The sequence below is a fragment of the Staurois parvus genome, unplaced genomic scaffold (genome assembly GCF_062004578.1).
Source record: "Staurois parvus isolate SC_StPar_1 unplaced genomic scaffold, SC_StPar_1.0 ptg000432l, whole genome shotgun sequence".
Classification (NCBI taxonomy): Eukaryota; Metazoa; Chordata; class Amphibia; order Anura; family Ranidae; genus Staurois; species Staurois parvus.
The window spans coordinates 2,172,572-2,188,320 of NW_028318228.1; the positions used below are offsets into that span (position 1 = coordinate 2,172,572).

Below are 15,749 nucleotides of genomic sequence, written 5' to 3' on the forward strand. Positions count from 1 at the left end.
TCCAGCAAACACTGCCTCCGCCAAACTACTGTATCCAGAAAAGGACAACAACCCCATAAATGTGCTACTTCTTACCAGATCAGTCCCGAAATTTGTATTTTGGATTATTATTGGTGCTGGTGGTGGACCTAATCATCCACTGCCTTCTTACATATCTCCAGACGACAGTTTTAAGCAAATATTGTCTAAATACAAGAGTCAAGAAATGCCCGTAGCGAAAAAAGAAGAAAAGAATTAGCGCAGGGCAGGCATGACTAGGCCCAGAAAGGAAGACGTGTAAGGGTTAATGATAGTATTAGGGGGTTGGTAAAGGATAGCTGGGGGATCTGGTTGGTAGAGGGAGAGTGTAGGTGGGGTCTTCTGCACCTTAGGGTGGGGTGTCCTGGTGAGGGGCGTCAGTCGGAGCTAGACGTAGGAGAGAGAGTTTCCACACCAGCGTGTCCTGTATGGGCTACCTTCCCTGAGGGACTAGGTGTGTGGACAGTGGCAGCTGTCATGGAAGAACTGTTGGCCCAGCTGCGTGAGTCTGCTGCCTCCAAAGGGAGGGACTGGCTGCAGAGCCGGGTCTCTGACTTACTGCAGGACCCGGGCTCGTCACCAGAGGCAGGGGGGCGGGAGCGCCCATGTGCTCAGAGGTCTAGACGCCACAACGGGAGCCCCACTCGGGACCCTCCGGCCCCGCTGGCAGGGCGCTCTCCTGCTTCTGCTCGCAGGGAGGCCGGGAGGAATCCCAGTCTACAGCGGAGCTCAGCGGGCGGGGTCACTCGTGGAAGAAGCCCCTCCCCCCACCCGCGCGGCAGAGAGGATGTGATGGCAACGGCTCCTCCGCTGATGAGGCACCTGTCGGGGAGGATGCGGCGTACTGCTGCGGCTGCCGGGCTGTCTACTGCTGCGGCCGGCGGGCCCCCTGAGCAGCATGGAGCTGCGGCACAAACCTGCGGGACCCGTGGCTCTTGGGACTGGGAGGCCATCCTGTCATCAAGAGGATGTGGACCGGTCTGAGGGCGAGCTGTCGGAACCCGCTGCGGGGGCGACAGCTGGCCGCTCGGCGACGATGGAGTTTGGACGCGCGGCTGATGGGACATCTCCTGGGCAGCCTGGTGAGTTACATGTTTCTGGGACTGCTCTCTCATTTTCTTCTGCTCCCCTATTGGGGGGAGGTTGGGCCACCCTTTTGGACACGGCTTCTGCGGTAATGGAGGGTGGCGTTCCCTCGTCGGGTCTCTGCGATTTGCTGTCAGGCCTGTGGGACTTGTTCTGGCGCTTTGAGCGAGGCGGTAGTGTGGGCACTGGTCCGGCTTCTCCGTGGCTCCCACCTGCTGGTGGGGATGTTTGCGGGGTCCTCGGGCAGGATAGTGGGGACGCGCGGGGCCTGGTGTTTTCTTATCCTCCGGGTTTAGGGCCAGGGGTGGTTACAGAGGAGACCGGTGCTCTGGGCTCTTCGGCCCCATCCACGGTTTTGGGTGAGGGTGCAGGGGTGCCAGGCTTGGTGGACTCGGCCAAGTGCAAAGTGTATGTGTGCTTCGAGGGCACGTTAGGTGCGCACTTACCTGCGGATGTACGAGAGAAGATTTGGAGAGGTGAGTATGTCGAGATTTTCACGCTCTTGCCCTTGGAGCGTTTTCCTTTTGATGGGTCGAGGGTTGACGAGGGCAGGCGGGAGGAAGCGGAGAAGCGGTGTTTTTCGCTTTATCCCGCGTACTTCTGCTAATTGGTTGCAGGCATTCGCGATTATGGCCAGTGTCATTGGAGAAAAGGCCCCTGAGCATTGCTCGGCGCTTTTCTGTTACCTTGCACTATTAGCGAGGCTCACAGGGTTACGGGGGGACCGCATGGCTAAGGTACGATGAACAGTTTTGGCAGCGCAGGGCTGTTCGCCCGTCGTTGCGCTGGGACCATTAGGACATTGGCCTTTGGATGCGGCTTATGACTCCGGCGAGGCCCCCTGGTCAGATTTTTCAGGGCGGGGCTCCGGGACAATCGGCATCAAAAGCGTAGGGGTTTCTGCTGGCAGTTCCAAGAGGGCGCTTGTCGTTCGGAGGGTCCTGCTGTTTTAAGCACGAATGTTCCGGGTGCGGTGGCACCCATCCTTTGTTGCGCTGTTTCAAGCAGGGTAGAGGCCTTTCTGGAGAGCATGCGGGTAAAAGGGATGACGACGGTGAGGGTGGAAAGGATGCGGCCTTTCCTAAATAGATACCCTGATCAGGCAGCCACCGTGCTGCTGGCGGCAGGGTTTTCTGAGGGTTTCCGCATCCCGTGCACTTTGACTTCGATGCCTCTCTTAGCTCGGAACTTGCGGTCGGCATTGCAGCATGCCAAGGTGGTTTCTGCTAAGTTGCGTAAGGAAGTGGGGTTGGGACGCATGGGCAGCCCGTTTTCTCGCGCTCCTTTTTTGGATCTGTTTGTTTCTCCCTTGGGGGTTGTGCCCAAGAAGGAGCCTAATGCGTTTTGGTTAATTCATCACCTGTCCTTCCCTAAAGGGGGGTCGGTGAACGACGCCATCGATCCGGAGTCATGTTCAGTGTCTTATACGTTGTTTGATGCGGCGGTTTTTCTGGGTTCGTCGGTATGGGCACAGTGCGCTCATGGCGAAGTCGGATATTGAGTCAGCGTATCGGCTGCTGCCAGTACATCCGGACAGTTTTCGTTTCTTGGGTTGTCATTGGCAGGGTTCGTTTTTACGTTGATAAGTGCCTTCCCATGGGGTGTTCTATATCCTGCGGTTTGTTTCGAGAAGTTCAGTTCGTACGTGGAGTGGGTGGTGAAGGATGTCTCGGGGGTGAATTTTGTCATCCACTATTCGGATGATTTTCTTTGTGTGGGTCCGCCAGCTTCCAGGGTATGTGCAGTTTTGCTGGCCACTTTGCAACACGTTGCAGAACGTTTCGGCATTCCTCTGGCATTGGACAAGACGGAGTAGGCTTGTGATTTGGGCGGAGACTGAGGGGGTGAGGTGAGGGGTGGAGATAGATTTGCGTGTCGTCGGCATAGAGGTGATAGTTGAAGCCATGAGAATGTATGAGCTGGCCAAGGGAGGAGGTGTAGATGGAGAAGAGAATGGGCCCGAGGACAGAGCATTGAGGGACCCCAACAGAGAGGGGGAGTGAGGGGGAGGTGCAGCGTTGTAAGTAACGCTGAAGGAGCATTGTGATAGGTAGGACGAGAGCCAGGAGAGAGCGAAGTCTCTGAGGCCAAGAGAGTGTAGCTTTTTGAGGAGGAGGGGGTGGTCGACTGTGTTGAAGGCCACGCAGAGGTCGAGGAGTAGGAGCACTGAGTAGTGGATAGTTTGAGTAAGGCAGTTTCGGTGGAGTGTAGGGGACGGAAGCCAGACTGTAGTGGATCGAGGAGGTTGTTGTACTTGAGGTGGGAGCTTAGGCGATTGTAGACTAAGCGCTCGAGGATTTTGGATGTAAATGGCAGCAGGGAGATGGGTCTAAGGTTGTTCGGGTCATTGGGGTCCAGGGAGGGCTTTTTAAGTATAGGGGTGATGTGCGCGTGCTTCAGAGGGGAGGGGAATGCGCCAGAAGAGAGGGAGAGATTAAAGATGTGGGTGAGGGAGCGTAGGATGGAGGAGGAGGGAGGTCGTAGGAGTTGTGAGGGGATAGGGTTGAGGGGGGAGGGGTGAGGTGGGCTTCAGAGAAGACCTTAGTGACCTCTTCAGTGGTAGTGAGGTCGAAGGAGTGTGGAGGGGGCTTCAGTGTGAGGAATGTTAGGTGGGGTGGAGGTCAGAACAGTGGTGAGGCCGAGGGAGATGGGTGATGAGGGGGTTGCTGTGTGAAAGGGGACGGGTGGGGAGGAAGTTTGAGCAGTGGCGATGTCCCTGCGAATAGTGTCAATCTTGTTTTTGAAATGATTGGCAATCTCAAGGGCGGTGAGTGAGGTGCTGGGTGGAGGTGGGGGTGGAGAGAGCAGGGAGTTAAAGGTGGAGAAGAGCCGGCGAGGATTGGAGGAGAGGGTTTTGATGAGGGTCAGGAAGTAGGCTTGTTTGGCAGCGTGGAGGTGTAGGTGTGGAAGGCAGATTTGTAGCGGGTGAAGGCTAGTTGGGATCTGGTTTTGCGCCATAGTCGCTCCAGCACACCACAGCGTCGTTTGAGAGCTTTGGTGTGGTCAATCTGCCAGGGCTGGAGCGGTCGGGGTCTGATGTTTCGTGTGGTTAAAGGCGCTAGCGAGTCAAGGGCGGCTGACAGCGAGTTTTTGTAGGCAATCATGGCCAGGTCGGGGCAGGACAGGGGGAGGATGCTGTCATGGAGTTCATCAGCTGCAGAGTGGAGAGGGGCAGGGTTCAGGTAGCGGAGGTTGTGGAATAGACTCCCTCAAGAGTTGGTTCTGGCCAGCTCAGTGGATTGCTTCAAAAAAGTCCTGGATTGTTCCTTAGATACACAGAATATAACTGAATACTAACATTTATAGGTAAAGTTGATCCAGGGAATATCCGATTGCCTCTCGGGGGATCAGGAAGGAATTTTTTGTCCATGCAGGTACAAATTGTATCATGCTTTGCTGGGTTTTTTGCCTTCCTCTGGATCAACTGTGGGTATAGGATTATAAATTTTTTTTCTATGGTTGAACTGGGTGGACTTTTGTCTTTTTTCAGCCAGACTAAATATGTAACTAAAATATCAAGTTTGGTTAAACTGGCTCTTTAAAAATTTTTTCAAGGTTCATTCATTTTTTTTCAGCCAAAAGCAAACATTGTCTAAAAACAAGAGGCATGGATACTGGTGTGCTTTGTGAATTTCTTCCAGACCTGTGCAGTAATCCAGTGTAAAGCTTTGCCTCTATAAGAATTTCCTGTAATAAAGACCAGTCACTGCTGATCTCTCTCCTTGTACAGGATGACTGGTCTTGTCTCCACCCCGTTCTGAAGTTTTCTGCGGGCAGCCTGTAGTGGATGGGGCCTACTGCGTCCCTCCCACAGCTCTGCTCTCTGCACAGGCACAGTAATGCCACTACTACTTTCAAATTGGATTATCTGGTTTTTATATGCACATGGTGTTCACAAAATTGATTTATATCTTCTATGGCTATTGAGGAATATATTTAAATTAAAGTTTTTGTGCCCGGAGTTCAGCCTTAGGTCTCCAGGTTTTTGGAAGATAGTGCAGTCAGTGGATAGTATGTGACAGTGAGAGAATAGTCACACCTACAGCCCCGGCATTCTCTAATATCTAATTGGCTCTCATGTTCCTATTCCCCATGTAAGACCAAAGTCATCCCAGAGATGCACAGTCTAAATTACCTTTCACGTGACACTTTGTAAACATTATATGATTTATGTGTAGGGTACATCCAGGGCACATGTGTTAAACACAAGGCACGCATGACCACCAGGCCATTTCATGTGGCCCTCGCACCTCTCCTGCAGCTGTGCTACCCCCCCCCCCTCATCTCCACCCCCACCTTGTCTCAGCAGTCAGCACCAAAGAGGTCAGGACTCCCCTGCTAGATCCTGCAATTCTCTGTGCAGCCACAGAGAGGCTTATCTCTGCCACCTCCAGTCTCAGCAGCTGGCAGCAGAGAGGACAAGACTCCCCTGCTAGATCCTGCACTTCTCTGTGCAGCCTAGGAGAGGGTTGTCTATGCCACCTCCAGTCTCAGCAGCTGGCAGCAGAGAGCAGAGAACTCCTCCTACAGATCCTGTGCCTCTCTGTGCAGCCGCAGCACCCCCCTCATCTCTGCCCCAACCTTGTCTCAGCAGTTGGCAGCAGAGAGGACAAGACTCCCCTGCTAGATCCTGCAATTCTCTGTGCAGCCGCAGAGAGGCTTGTCTCTGCAACCTCCAGTCTCAGCAGCTGGCAGCAGAGAGGAGGGAACTCCTCCTACAGATCCTGTGCCTCGCCTGCAGCTGTGGTCCCTCCCCCTCGTCTCCGCCCCACCTTGTCTCAGCAGTCTGCACCAGAGAGGACAGGACTCCCCTGCTAGATCCTGCACTTCTCTGTGCAGCAATGGAGAGGCTTGTCTCTGCCACCTCCAGTCTTAGCAGCTGGCACCAGAGAGGAGAGAACTCCTCCTACAGATCCTGTGCCTCTCCTGCAGATGTGGTCCCTCCCCTCGTCTCCGCCCCCACCTTGTCTCAGCAGTCTGCACCAGAGAGGACAGGACTCCCCTGCTGGATCCTGCACTTCTCTGTGCAGCAACGGAGAGGCTTGTCTCTGCCACCTCCAGTCTCAGCAGCTGGCAGCAGAGAGGAGGGAACTCCTCCTACAGATCCTGTGCCTCTCCTGCAGATGTGGTCCCTCCCCTCGTCTCCGCCCCCACCTTGTCTCAGCAGTCTGCACCAGAGAGGACAGGATTCCCCTGCTGGATCCTGCACTCCTCTGTGCAGCAATGGAGAGGCTTGTCTCTTCCACCTCCAGTCTCAGCAGCTGGAAGCAGAGAGGAAAGAACTCCTCCTACAGATCCTGTGCCTCTCTGTGTAGCCACAGCACCCCTTCATCTCTGCCTCCCCTGGTCTCAGCATTTGCCAAACTGACAACTGACTCCATCCCTCCACTGATCTTCCTACGCCCCCAACTTCTTCCCAGCTGCTGCACAAGGTAAGGGGGTGCACTGTGATATAAGGGGGGTGGGGTCCTCTGGACATCTAGTTTTATAGATACAACCAGCCCTTTGGGGGCAACCATAATGCTCAAGAAATTGCGTTTGACACAGCTGATCCAGGGAGTCTGTCCAATGTAGCTACTCAGTAACAGGAAGTTTGTAAGTAACGGGGAAAATAATTTGACAGTGACTTTTTGTGTACTACTCTATATATTTTTTGTCAGGTAACAGACACATAAATTATCTCAATTATAAAAATGTATGTCCTTGTATCTTGGCAGTGCTTAGACACTCCTGTGCTATAGCTGTATATCTGCAGCATGAGATCCAAGGCACTGCTGCTGCTCTGATGGCTAGTCTCAGGAGATTTGGTGATGCCATTACTGTGCTGTTCATTGCTGTCTTTGCCAGAGACTCCGATATAAGGAAGCAAAGCCCTTCCGCTACCAAGATGGCTGCCTCCACACAGACACAGTGCAGAACAAGGCATGGTATGTCAGTAATAGGGAAAAGAATAGCAGCAGGAAGACCACAGAAAATACTGGTGACTAGCCATCAGGGGCGGACTGACAACTCATGGGGCCCCCGGGCAATAGGGGATCATGGGGCCCCTGTGTCCTTGCCCAAACTCAAAAAAGCCTATGAAAAAGGTACCAGGGGCATCTCATGGGGCCCCCTACTGACCCCGGACCCTCGGGCAGTCCCCGAGTTTCCAATTGGTCAGTCTGCCCCTGCTAGCCATTTACCCTCTGATTGCCTTATTTTGACAAAGAATGTAAAATTCAGTTCCTCTTTAACCTCTTGTCAACCGTGCTATAGCCAAATGACGGCTACATCGCGGTTGTCCAGTTCTGGGAGGGCGTCATATGATGTCCTCCCAGAATGCTCCCTCCCATGCGCCCCCAGCAGCGGCACCCAGTGATCTCTGTGATCACTGTGTCCTACAGACACAGCTGATCACGTGATGAGGTATAAGGCCAATCACAGCAGCCTTTTACCACGTGATCAGCTTTGTCCAATGACACAGCAGATCACAATGTAAATACAGTTGCCGGTTATCAGCAGCACTTTCCTTACGCTGTCACAGTGTGAGGAAAGTACTGCCAATAACCAGCAATTGTCATAGAACAGATCGGCACTGGTCATCAGGGCACTGATGATCAGTGCCCAGCAGCGCCTCTTAGCAGTGCCACCCAACAGTTCACATCAGTGCCTCCCACCAATGCCCAGCAGTGCCACCCATCAGTGTCCCACATCAGTGCCACTCATCAGTACTGCCCATCCGTGCTGCGTATCAGTGCAGCATCAGTGAAGCTTATAAGTGGCCATCAGTGCTGCCTATCCATAGTGCCCATCAGTGCTGCCTATCAGTGCCCATCAGTACTGCCTATCAGTGCAGCCTCTTCAGCACACATCAATGAAGGAGAAAAATTACCTGTTTGCAAAATTTTATAATAAAAACAAAGAAAAATGTTTTTTTTTTTAATTTTTTTGCTATTTTTTTGTTTATGCTGAAAAAAATAAAACACCCAGTGATGATTAAATACCACCAAAAGAAAGATCTATTTGTGTGAATAAAATGATAAACATTTCATATGGTTACAGTGTTGCATGATCGCGCAATTGTAATTCAAACATGCGACAGCACTGAAAGCTAAAAATTGGCCTGGCCGCGAAGGGGGTAAAAGTGCCTGGTAGGCAAGTGGTTAATAAAGTGCAGATGGATTTTTTATTTTTTCTGTGTATATTTGTGTATAATTGATTGGATGATTTATGTGAATACAAGTTCACTTCATTTCACCTCTCTCAATATTTAACAAATCAGAGTCTAATGATCCACCACCTGGAACGCCACTATAAACAAGCATTGTTTTCTCAGTGATTACAGCCTGATCTACAATATGTTCATCCTGAGCAAAGACGGTGATTGTCTCTCCTGAGCACAAAGCCAAGCACAATCCAGCCGCTTCGCAAGCTTGTATTATGCCTATTAGGATTGGCCTTTGATATATGAATCCTTTATAAACAGCTTGCATGTGACATGTAACAGTGAATTACTTTCATTTTGATGGATTCTCATCAAGTATTTTTTTCAGGTGGTGAAAATATTGAGACTGCTGGTCTTGGTTGGTATATTTACAGAAGAATTACAAATGTGGTATCCGGGGCGGACTGACAACTCATGGGGCCCCTGGGCAATAGGGGATCATGGGGGCCCTGTGTCCATGCCCAAACTCAAAAAAGCCTATGAAAAAGGCTACCAGGGGCATCTCATGGGGCCCCCTACTGACCCCAGGTCCTCGGGCAGTGCCCGAGTTTCCAAATGGTCAGTCCGCCCCTGTGTGGTATTTTATCCCTTGTTACATTGAGCCAACTTGGACCAATGTAATTATGTATGTGCCATACCTGTGGGATTATTATTATACAGGATTTCCCTAGAGATGGTTGTACAAGAAAATCCCAGTAGATCAGACCAGCCCGTCAGGCACCAACAACCATGCCACATTCAAAGTCACTTAAATCCCCTTTCTTCCCGATTCTGATGCTTGGTTTGAACTTCATCAAGTTGTCTTCACGATATCTAGATGCCTAAATGCATTGAGTTGCTGCCATGTGATTGACTGATTAGCAATTTCTGTTACCAAGCAATTGAACAGGTGTACCTAATAAAGTGGCCGGTGAGTGTAGGTAAAATCATGTGTCATCAGCACAGGAATCAAGAGGAAATCTTCCAAAGAGGACACCACTTTGAAGTTTGGAGGGAATTTCCCTCACTTCCCTTTGTGACTATGGAACAGGAAGTGAAGGAAAATCTCCCTAAACAAGACACAGATGGCAAAAAAAAACCTGATGGCTTCTAACCTTCGCTTACTCAATGCAAAATGAAGAAAAAAAAAGTTTTCACTCAGTTCTACTTTTAGAATCTTTTGAACAATGTTGAAGTGCAAACATGACCTGATTCCTGAACCTAGTGTTAGTGTACAAAAATATTACTCACTTGTAATTTAGCATATTGTTCATGAAAGTAAATGGGATTAATGTAATGCTTTCTTATTGTTTCTAGGGTTGTATTGGCACAATTTTGATGAATTCTTGGACTCGCGCTCCTCACATTAAGGTAGGTGGTGTCTTTCTTTGGCAACCAATGTTTTCTGCGTATTACTGATTCAGGTCACGGCTTGCTGAAGAAGTAACTGAAAGTATTCTTGAAATGAAAAATGAGATGGGGACAAATAATGCAGCAATACATTTTTCTCTTATTAGTGTAGGATCTATTCAGATGACATGCCTCCCCTAACTGAACATGTGACAGGCGCACCGTAGCTGAAGAATGGCGTCCTCCTCATTCTGCACACATAAGGGACCTTTGCTTGCGCTGTTTTGATGAGCTAACTGTCAAGCAAACTTGAAGCCACAAATTGCTTTTTCTCACAGTTATCCCTTTATTAAAGTATATGTAAACCCTCACCTTGAAAAACAAGCTTTTTAGTTTAAAATAGAAATGAAAGGCAAAACAAATGTGTATACATATAAAAAGCATTATAAATACCTTTTTCCCCCTTTGTATTAAGTGATCACACACCCTCTGTTCTCAGCTGCATAAAGAGCTCAGAGAGGTGGGGGAGGAGAAACTGCATCACACTAAACTTCCCAGTGAATGGCTGCGTGGGGGGTAGGTGTGTCTAACCATTGGAGGAGAGCAGGTGACATCCCAGCACAGCTAGAGCCTGGTGTGGTCAGTTTTTAAAAGGTAAGCAAGCGGACTGGCAGGAACAGCAGGGATTTCACACAAAGGAAGCAATACAAAGAGAATAGGATACTTTTTAACAGGGTGGATTTGATTTAAATCAAACTGATTTAAATCACAATTTAAATCACGATTTAAATCACTAGTCAATAAGGCTTGATTTAAATCCTAGTTTTCTACATAAAGACTAATTCTTGCTGGTATAACTTTAATAAGCAAGTAGATGAAGATTTTTAGAATAACAACTTTTCAGATTAGTTTTTTTATCCCCAATTTAATAGGTTAATCATTCATATTTGGACAACTTTTCTGTTGTACTTAGGAAGGAGAAAAATAATCATTACCTTAATAATAACAATAAATAATAATTTAAATAGATTTATTCATCTGAAACAATAACATTCCAGCATATGTTATTTGCTTAAACAAACATCCATGTTTGTTAACTAATTTGGCTAAACAGAATATATATATTTTAAGAAACTTAGACTGTCAGCCCCTTCCTCCTCACACTTAGTTTCACTTTCTTCTTGTGCAGATCTATTCCACTCCAAACAATCAGAAAAATATTGATTCTATTCTATTCACTGAACTTCTTGCACCTTGGCAGTGAAGGGGTTGATTCTGTATTCATAGGTTTGTAGAAGTTAGGATGAAGGTCTTTTTCTTAACTCTGTTCATGTTATAACATTTTTGCTGTGAAGAAGAGGCATGTGATCTCCGCTGAGTCAAATTCAGTTTTGAGAACTGCAAAAGTAAACCAATCATCTGTGATAATATCTTGTAGGCAGAGAAACTGCCCAATAATCTTACAAAAATCTCTGGAAGAGCATGACATTGTGAATGGATTCATGGAATTTATTTACCAAAAACATTAAACATATACAGCCTTATTCTACATAATTAAAAAACTAATCTTTATTTCATGATGGAATAACCTTTGGATGGTAATATATTTTCCTCAAAAAGCATTTTATTTAAAAAAATCCAATTTAAATAAAAAAAATCCGATTTAAATAAAAAAAATCCGATTTTTTTTGATTTTTAAAAAAAAAATCATTGATTTTTATCCACCCTGCTTTTTAATGCAAGTACGTGGTATAGCAGGCACATATCAGGAATATGAAATGTTGGGTTGACATATTGTTTAAGGGTCTGTCCTGGGTTTTCTAGCATGCCCCAGTTTAACAAGATGAGTTATAATGAGATAAAAAGAACAAAAAAGACTACCAGTAAACCAATAGGAAGTAGGGACCAAAATTTTGGTGGCTGAAACATTTCGGCAGAAATTAAAAAAAGCACCAATACAGGTGCCGAAAAAAACCCACCCCTTGCCGCCACCCGCCCACTGTCGTCGCCCGCCTGCCACTTTGTAGTTCTCAGCCTTACCTGAGAAACTATCGATCCCGTTGCTGGGCATAGATATGAGTGAAGGAAAGATGGCCGCCACTCATATCTATGCCCCTGGTGGACCGGAGCAGTCACTTCCCGTTCTGGCCATTTTTTTTTTAAAGCACTAGATCAATGCCTTTTTTTTTGATCCAATGCTTTACATTGTAGAGGAGAGATGTGGGGTCTTATTAACCCCATATCTCTCCATAAAGAGAACCTGTCACTAATCATTTCTATCACAAGGGATGCATGCAATTCTTGTGATAAGAATAAAAGTGATTAAAATTTTTTTTAAAGGGACAGTGCAAAAACAAAAAAAACAAACATTAAATACATTTTTAAAAAAAAGTTAAAGTTCCCCCGTCCCCCCGTGCTCGCACATAGTGGTGAACGCATACGTAGGCCATGCCCACATATGTAAACGGCGTTCAAACCACACACGTGAGATATCGCCACGAACGTCGGAGGAAGAACAATAATTCTCGCACCAGACCTCCTCTGTAACTTTACACTGCTAACCTGTAGAAATTTTTAAAACATCACCCATGGAGATTTTTAAGTATTGCAGTTTCACGCCATTGCACGAGGGTGAGCAATTTTAAAGTGTGACATGTTGGGTATCTATTTACTCGGCGTAACATCCTCTTTCGTATTTTAAAAAAAAACTGGGGTAAATATTTTTTTTGGTTTTGTTTTTTTAATCAGTGTATTTTTTTCCAAAAAATATATATTCATTTTTAAAATCTGGGCATTTTGGTTTCGGTTTCAGTTTTCGGCCAAGTGCATTTTGAATTTTTGTTTTCAGCACCAGAATTTTCATTTCGGTGCACCACTAATAGGATGCATAATAAAGCCTTCCTAAAATGAAGGAATTTGCATTCGTCACTTTCATCAGAAATCCAGAAAATAGGAGGTTCATTCCTTCTTGAAGGTCAGTGGACAGAGACAAGTGAATAAATCCTGGCCTTACACTGCATCCAGAACCAGGGGCGGACTGACCATTTGGAAACTCGGGCACTGCCCGAGGGCCCAGGGTCAGTAGGGGGCCCCATGAGATGCCCCTGTTACCTTTTTCATAGGCTTTTTTGAGTTTGGGCAAGGATACAGGGGCCCCATGATCCCCTATTGTCCGGGGGCCCCATGAGTTGTCAGTCCGCCCCTGTCCAGAACCATTGATCTATAGCACAGGTACAGCCTGCACCATACAAGCCATGGTGGACAACAAGCCATGGTGGACAACAAGCCATGGTGGACAACAAGCCATTGACAGCTGTATGCAGTTTGAAGAAAAATGGTTCTGTAGTAATAGATATATAATTATTATATTTCTGGATGCACAGCTGTCCCAGAAGCATAAAAGAATTGTCCCCAACCACATCGGAATATGATGAACAAACGCCTTATTTTTTGAACTTGTGATGAACGTGAGACTTGACAATACCTTCAGTTTTACAGTGAAGGTAAGAAAAGTGAAGAAAGTACTGTGTGCGACCATATTATATAATAGCTGTATGATGAATATGTTAGTAAGTGCAAACTGTATTCTGACCTGAATAAACTACACTTTTGAATGTTTTCTCTGTTGCCAAGTCCTGTGGAGTTCACTTAATTACAGATTATTATATATAAATAAATAAGCTCACATAGCACACTGTCTTTAATAATATACATACATTGCTGTATATATTTTAATTTGTGACAAAATGATTCCTTTAAATAATGTCTCAAGAATGTATAATAAAAGAAAGCAAAGCATTGTGATTTTTAACACGATTATGGACAATAAAACGGTACTACTAAAGTAATATTAGCCAAAAATCGAATATATTGCAGTTTATCAATCCTTAAATGTGGTTGCTGCTTTAGTTTTTTTTAGGTTATTTTTTCCTTTATCTTTACTTGGTGATCCAGCCAGTAACACTGTTTTAGGGTGGCTCCATCCTAGATGGGGATGCAACAGAGACACCTTTGGAAATCAGCATTGTCAATCTGGGTGTTCTGCTAGGTACACACAATAAGTTTTTTTTTGTTCAACCCAGCGGGCTGAATTAAAAAAAAACTGAGAGGTTGCCATACTAACTAAAGCAATGTTAGTGCAGCAACCCCCCCCATTGAAGTATTGTGTTCTGATAAGGGGACCACCTCCTGACAGAACACACTGATCAGCGCTCGCAGCCATTGGCCAGCACTGATCGTGTGCTGAATTTTCCAGCATGCCCGTTCAACAAAAGCTGGATATTAGACTGGCTTCTGTCGGACCGGCTGCTATACAAACAGGTTGAATGTCAGCCGGTTTTTGTTGAACTGACGAATACTCAGCCCGTGTGTACCTGCCTTTAGATGTATTAGAAGATTTAAGTGGACCTGACAAACAAATTAAAGCCAAACTCCAGCTAACACTTTTTAAGCAGTTATAGAAACAGTATTCTTCCTTTTGGATAAAGGTTTTACATAAATGCAGAAAGCTGATCATTGTACAAACCCCTCTCTGTGGTAAATAGTTTGTCTCAACCCTCTGACCTCTACTTTTGCTGGATAATTGGTCTGTGAAAGGAAGCTGAAAAAAACAGACTTACTTGCCAGATCACTAGGCAAAAGTAAAGAAGAAAAAAAAACAACAATAAAAGAAAACTAAAGCAGCTACCACATCTAAGAATTGATAAACTGCAATATAATACATTTTTATTTTGAGTTTAATCCATCTTCTCCAGTATAGCATGACTAATGCCATATAAATAACCAGACACTTCTTTATTTTATTTTATCCAACCAGAAGGAAAAAAACCAAAAGACCCGTATAGCCATTGTGGTATACCCTCACCCGCCACGTTATTAGGTACACCTTGCTAGTGCCAAAATATTATCCCCCACACCATTGTACTACCACCTTCCTGAAACGTTGATGGTCATGCCAAAATCTGACCCTACCATCTGAATGTCGCAGCAACCAGTCTGCCCATTCTCCTCTGACCTCTGACATCAACAAGGCATTTTAGTCCACACAACTGCTGCTCACTGGATATTTTCTCTTTTTCGGACCATTCTCTGTAAACCCTAGAGATGGTTGTACATGAAAATCCCAGTAGATCAGCAGTTTTTGAAATACACAGACCAGCCCGTCTGGCACCAACAACCACGCCACATTCAAAGTCACTTAAGTTTGCTTCCCTCCCCATTCTGATGTCAGTTTGAACTTCAGCAAGTTGTCTTCACCACGTCTACATGCCTAAATGCATTGAGTTGCTGCCATATAATTGGCTGATTAGCAATTTGTGTTACTAAGCAATTGAACAGGTGTACCTAAAAAAAGGCCGCTGAGTGTATTGGTTACCAGTATTTGAGATTCAGTTAAAGTATAAGTTCACCTTTTGCCTAAAAATGGGTGTAACATGTTCCCAAAGGTGAACTTATCCTTTAATGCTGATGGTATAACATGGCAGTCTTTGATGTGAGAGTAGGTAAAGTTATAAATGTACATCAAAAGAGTGTTAAAAGCACACATGTAAACTTTACAAAGCTTGCCTGGATTAGGCTTAGCAAATTTGCCTTGTTCATTATATCCCAGGTAGTAGCTAAACATACTGTAGTACAGGCAGGGGCGGACTGACAACTCATGGGGCCCCCGGGCAATAGGGGATCATGGGGCCCCTGTGTCCTTGCCCAAACTCAAAAAAACCTATGAAAAAGGTACCAGGGGCATTTCATGGGGCCCCCCCTACTGACCCCGGGCCCTCGGGCAGTGCCCGAGTTTCCAAATGGTCAGTCCGCCCCTGAGTACAGGAGATAGGTAGGTATGTACTAAAGAAACCATCAGCCTCATTCAGCAAGGAAATGGAAAGACCAACTGAAATGGGCAAAATGCAGTAACCAGCCAGTGAAGCTTTCCTTCTATCTCAAAACTGATTAGACATCAGCAGCTCTTTTCACTGATTCACTGACTAAAACCATGCTATAAAGCCCCGTACAACCGATCATCCATTTTTTTTTTTTGCATGCTAGTCTCAATATCGAAAATGAAAAGGTTACTAAAGTTCCGAAAATTCTTGTATGACAGAGTAAAAATTAGCAA

General features: G+C 46.3%; 1 protein-coding gene across 2 annotated transcripts in view; it reads left to right on the forward strand.

Moving 5' to 3' along the window:
• Window positions 1-15,749, forward strand: part of SEMA4B (semaphorin 4B) — a 444,317-nt gene that overhangs the window by 199,293 nt on the left and 229,275 nt on the right. The window contains exon 2 of one of the 2 annotated variants that reach the window (XM_089687631.1): window positions 9,605-9,658. The gene's annotated coding sequence lies outside the window, so the exon portion shown is untranslated. Of the gene's footprint in view, window positions 1-9,604; window positions 9,659-13,041; window positions 13,141-15,749 lie in introns of those variants that run through there. The other variant, XM_089687632.1, reaches the window with a different exon arrangement.